The sequence below is a fragment of the Opisthorchis viverrini genome, assembly GCF_000715545.1.
Source record: "Opisthorchis viverrini unplaced genomic scaffold opera_v5_26, whole genome shotgun sequence".
Taxonomy (NCBI): Eukaryota; Metazoa; Platyhelminthes; class Trematoda; order Opisthorchiida; family Opisthorchiidae; genus Opisthorchis; species Opisthorchis viverrini.
This window is the reverse complement of record NW_008751683.1, coordinates 1975344-1981832: the sequence shown is the minus strand read 5'-3', so window position 1 is coordinate 1981832 and position 6489 is coordinate 1975344.

Here is a 6489-nt window from a genome sequence, read left to right as displayed (position 1 = left end):
AGTAACCAGAAATAATCGGAAGACACGCGTACTGTGTGTGCTGGTTACTCGTAGCCCGGATAGTATTTTGTTATGACCTACAGGTAAATCAGACAAGATGCCTAATAAAACCCAGTAGGGTTAAAACGAAATAAATACTTGAATCAGATAAAGCTTTTTGATAAAGAACTGATTTTGAACCTGCCATCGGAAATCAGCAGACGGGTACATATTTAAAGATATGTGGGTTCCCTTTTCGGAGGATCATCTTTTAAAGGAGTAAAAACAAACTGGAAGTAGTATGAGCAGACTTTTTTGCTTATAAAACTTCATAAAAATTATTAGATTTTTGAAGCCCACCAACAAACCATTCTATATCAATTAGTGCCTCTTGTTCTTAAGGCTGAATTTACTTATTTGTCCCCCTAGCAGTTTTAAAAAACTTATCTTTCACTCGGTGTAATTAATTCATCCACTGTAAGACGAGTGATGCGAGTCTCAACGTAACATACTATTCATAAGACCGCTGAAGACTGTTAGACGGCCCATGACCGGCTTTGTCCTTCTTGTGACCCATCTGGTAGACGCCGTCCCCGAGTTCTCCTGGACCTTATGTTTTACTCGAAGAGGACCATCGTGAACGAGAGATTCAGCTGGGTACCCTGTTAAAACCAAAATTAGTGTGCAAATAAGAGTGTCTGTCGAAAGCGACATAAGTTTTAACCAATGCTGTAATAACGTCAAAACGTTACTGCCACACATCACCAGGTATAACCAACTCCATCGTTTCTTCTAGCGGAAAGCGTCTGAATGTGGAGATGATTTAACGGTAAAGTCACCGAGAAGAACCAAACAAAAAATGTTTTATCCGATGTAAACATGGCTAACTTCTGCTTATCAAGTGTGTCAACTGATGTGTATGAATCAGAAGAAAAATCGTCGCTCGCCTAGCTGTGTTTGGTAGACTATTTGTGCATCTCATCTAGCAACCACTAGTTATTAGCTTATCGACCGTCAGTTATTAATCATTTATCAATGTTTGTCATTCGCAGATGCTTTATTTTTTCACCATGACGCACCACACCTGTTAGTAGCGGCAACAATCCAATTCACCCTCATCAATTCTTAGCAGATCAATTAATCGAAGCCAGTCTGTCGCAGGTGAGTTTGCTGCCAAGCCAGTTTGTTGTCCGACAACCAAGCTTCAAGACAGTTTGTTTGCAAAACCCGGGTTTAACCACGGAACATCTGATAGCCGTGTACGTAAAACCAGTCTTGAGCATCGTTGCTCAGGCAGTTCACAAATGAATAAGAGTAGTATGATACGACTGCTGAGCTGGAATTCGATCTGCATGGTACCTGTGCTTCTGTAAACACGTTTATTTTCTATGATGGCCACCAGTGATTTGATTCGAATCTACACTCATCTGATTGGTTCCTCCCCAGTTGTTTAGCCTCAGGCCACAGTTGTTTCCTACAGCCCAGGTGAAATTCCAAAACCGCGGATAGATGATTAACCATGTAAAACATTCCGACTAAACGGATCGCCAAAGACTGCATACGTTTGATTAACAATTCTTGTGCACTTGATAACAGGTTGTAACATGTCATCGGGACTGCGATAAGGATATCCAACTACTTCACTGAATTTATTCCTCGATATTGCCATACCAGACAGCCGACGACTTTATATTACTGAGTTTGAAGCCTGGGACAGCATACTTCTGTATATTTCAGTTAGTCACTCAAAACCAAACTATTACGCAGCGCTGTCCAATTGAACATTTCCAGTATCGAAACAGGGTACCTAGCACAAAAGATATAAGGCGAGATTCGTCCAGCTGTTCATCCGTGCGTGAAACCATTGTCTAGTGGCCTTCCGATCAGTTATATGAGCTTAACTCTGACCAGTTCTTCTGAAGAATAGTTTTAAAGAACCTTATCTTTCCACTGTGAAATTTTGCCAAGCACCTTGAGCCTCATAACAGGATCTCTATAAACACATGTTAGGCAGTAATGTATCAGCTGCGCTCATGGTGTTAACCGTTTATGGAAACCGTTGACCAATAAGTCTGTTCACTGGCATACGGGAGCTAAATTTTTGCGTTTCTTGTAGCAACCTGAACTAGTCACTTAAAAAGCTGTAGTTCCTCAAGGAGGGCATTACGATAGATATATTCCTCTGCATCTAAAGCTGTTTACCAGAAGAGATTGCCCCTTGTCGGAGAGGGGGAACTGCGCTGCCTACATAGATCTGTCAATAGATCTAAGTAGCATTCATCTAGGAGAACAAAGACTAGCTTCGGTTAACTAGGTGGTCCCATCAAGAAAAACATAACCCATCATCGGCACTTTGTGTGAATGGGTTTTCTACAACTCGATTATACATCGGTTTGCCATCAACTCGATGACGAAAGCCTTTTTCCAAAAATCGCAGGGTTATCAATCCTTGTTCCAAGAAGTGTAACGTGTCTATTTTCTTGACGGATCGTGCTATACTTGCGGTTGCTGGAAGCCCTCCGACAACCAGACACCGGTTTCACCCTTCTTGGGGCTCATCAGTTGGGCATTGTTCCTGAGTTTGGGTTCATGAAAACGTCGCTTCCCAATGGGTTGACGCAAAGTTCAAGGATAACCTAACGGGGTCTGCCCATGAAAGGACAGTCAGCGGTAATGGAAATACCTTTGCTATCGTAGGCGTCCTTGGTGGATTAGAATACCTTCACGTAACATCCAAGTAGGAGTTTCTGCGCTGTCGTGCAAGACACCGCTCACATGCACCGTCAATTGTTATGGATCAATCGGATAGTAGTTAGTCAGCCAGTTGGTGCGTAAATGAACAGGTGAGTGCGTATGAAGGTAAACAAAATGGTAGCCGGTGTGATGAACCAACTCAGTGATGCTGACTGAGTAGCTCAGACATCAGACTATATGAGCTGGGAGTTCAGAAAATCTAGACAGGGTAACCGCCTCCTTTGGTTTCAGTGTACTTTAGGCAATAAGTAACACGACTCAGCTGGCGCCTCTGAACAGGATCCAACCAGTACACAGAATAGACTCTTGAGGCTCGTGTGGGAGTAACATGGCAAGTACTGCAAATCGAAGGCTGGATTGGTAGCCCACCGTCGATTTCAAGTAAATGAAAACTTTCACACTAACACGGTTGACCAGTTGACTTTTGCAGATTGTTCCCACCTGGTTGAGATGAAGAGTGTCCTGAGTGAACACCGCCTATATGCACAACCCACCGAGCACAATGCAGATAAGTTTGGTCGAGTGAAGACTTTCAGTGCCCGCTGATCCAAACAAGAATCACAGTTACTATTGCACCTGTTGGACTGTACTATCCGTTAGGCTGAAGCAGTAGTTTCCTGGTCGGTCGGTTACCGGCATCAGAACAAGGCTGTTTGCTTAACTGGCAAGCGCACCTTGATGATTCGTTTTCTAGTTGCCCCGACTGAACCACCGGTCCGACAGTTCGACAGGTGTTGACGACTACGGCGTGGATTGCATCATGTCATTCTTGGAATCTAACTCTGGGCCTTGCTCAGGAATTGCAATCTGCTCTGGTTGCACCGGGGCAAGTCCTGCCACTTTCAAGCATCTACGATCAAATACACTCCCACATGCGTGAAAAATTGCCTTCCGATTCCGTGATCAGCACACTCACCGTGTGCCAGCCAACCGAAATTAGATCCGCCAAACCAACTATCCCTCTGTCCAGATCTTATAAAAAAAGAGACAGAAAGATATGGCATGCGTTGCGCTTGATTAGTCATAGAAAACCATACAAAAGAAACTGCGACGTAACTTTGGACGCCGAAAAATACGGGAAACAAACCCTGTTTGCTCCAAAAGGTATAGATACCCGACCAAGTCGCGCATTGCTGCCATCTGATTGGAGTTCTATCGAGCCAGTTATAGGTGAGGAAGTTTGCCGTACGGTACGTTTGATGTGCAATTTATACCCCGGTTCGGACAAGCTGACTTGCAGAATGCTTCGCCAATTCCTTGCAAACGCGCTGTATCTTACGCGCGTTACAAAAACCTCGAATTGAACTTCAACAGACCAACTGAAACCGACCTCCGTATCATCCATTTTTTGTTCAATGCTTTCATAAGATGTTCTTCAATCACTTGAGCCGTAGACTGCAACTGCCTTCACTCCTGTTTGTACTTATATATCGAGAAGACACGGTGGAAACTACCTCGACGTCTAGAGCTCTACTGTGTCACTCTTCAGTAACCTCAGTTTGGCGTTTCTCGACATCTTCGAAGCATTCGATTCGACTTCACATGATATAGTTGTCTGATCTGCTTAGGCTTTTGGGTCACCTTTACTGTTAATTTGGTACATTGCACAGTCCCGTGAGAAGGCTGTGGCAGTTCTCCACGAACTCCTAGGTTTAGTGACGCAGAGGAGTGAGGCAGTCAGATCCACTACTTAATATCGTTCATGACGGTAATGGATGAGGTCCTTTGATTGCCGATCCCCTAACTGAGCCCCAAGCTACACAACAGCTTAGTGGGTGGTGTTGTGACCGCTGATAACTGGATGGTGTGCTTAGAAATTCGGGTTCTTTCATAGAAAGAAGATTGAAACTGATGAAATCAAGTTGGGGAGAGCTGGTATAATGACAACACCCTAAAGGCGGAGACAGTGATGATTTGTGGGGGCAGAAAACATCAGGCGACTTGCGGTCTCAGTCAGACATTCTGTTTTACCGAGAAGCTTATCACTGCTCTGAGTCCGACAGATAAAGTAGCATAATTTTGCTTTCCTTTCACTTTCAAGAAGAGAGGAGTCTGCAACCACCAATGATAGGTGCTGAAACTGCTCGATGAAGTGACCCGTTGAATTCCCCTCAAAGAACAGAATGACTTTGAGGCCAACATATTCGCTCGTGCTTGGCCTAGTTTATCAAAACATCCTCGAAAATCTAAACGATTGCATTCACACCGGTAAACAACACGGAGGACTTGTTTCCCCAAGTCTGGGTTCAGCCATACCGATATAACGGAAATCCATATGGAAGAGCTGCTGTTTACGCATCGCCGAGTACTACGCAATGTGGTTGAGGATTTTGTATTTAGCAAGACTTTTCAGGCTTTCAGCCTTCCGAAGCGACAGTGACTGTTTTTGGCAATGATGTGCATCACAGCGTTGATGTTCATGGCTTGTGGGAGTTATTCGCTTTGCCTAGTTCAAAGTGGTGGTTTGTGTTTCCAGAACGCTTGTTCTCTGGGCTATTTCTCCTTGGTATCCGTCTTCGGCACAACCCGATTAGGATGAGAGCTAGAAGTGTCCGGCGAGGTGGCAATGATCAAACGATTTTTTGCCGTGGAAACTGCGGTCAACCGGAAATTTCGGTGCACATTCTGCAGTCCGGCTGGACTGTGCGCGATGCATAATGTGCTCGTCACTTTCCAGTTGCAGTGAAACTCGGAAAATGTCTTTTTAATCTTTGAGTAGTTGGAAGCACCTACTTCGACGAATTTCATAAAGCCTTAAGTAATCACTGCTCGAGAGCACCGAGTAACTGTGACATTGTCGGATGGGAGCAAAATAATGGTGTTGAATGAGAAGAAGCAGAAGTATGGCACCGATTTCTACATGTGACCGTGTATGATAGACGAACTGTGCCTAATGAGTGAGCCTCGACTCTACTCACGCTTACCACGCCCTGACGGGCATTGAAGATTATCTCCCCCTTCTTCATTTACCGGTATTTACACATGTGTTTCCACACAAAACATTAGTACACACGTTGAGGATCACTTGGCCTTAACAAAGAACTATTAACTGCACACCTTCAAATGGAAAGTTCGTCTTTTTTCTTGCATTCTTCTGTCTTTGATCGCGCTGTTCAAAATGGACGATTATTGGAAGCTGGGCAGTTAGTCGACTAATAAGGTGGTCAAAGAGTGAGTCTGCTTATCTGGTTAGTTAGTCAGTAAGGCGTTAGTTAGCTGGCTAGCTGGTTGGTCACTCAGTTAATCAGTTAGTTCGTTGATAGGTTGGCTGGTTAGTTAATTAGTCAGTTGATTTGCTAGTTAGTTAATTAGTTAGTTAGTCAGTTAGTTGGTTAGTTATTTAGTTAGTTGGTTAGTTAGTTAGTTAGTTAGTTAGTTAGTTAGTTAGTTAGTTAGTTAGTTAGTTAGTTAGTTAGTTAGTTAGTTAGTTAGTTAGTTAGTTAGTTAGTTAGTTAGTTAGTTAGTTAGTTAGTTAGTTAGTTAGTTAGTTAGTTAGTTAGTTAGTTAGTTAGTTGCTTGGTTGGTTATTTAGTTAGTTGATTGATTAGCCTGTTGGTTCATCGGTTACTTGGTTAGTTAGTTAGTACTTGGCTTAGCAAAGCTTGATCTTTGTGAATGATGGTTGAGTGGCGCCTTATCTTGTCTAAGTGTGAGTTAAATCTTAGCCACGTTGTGCAAATCAGAATTCCTCAACTTCGTGAAATGTTTACCTGCGGTAAACTATAACAGGAATGAGGCAACTATAAGGCCCCCCCC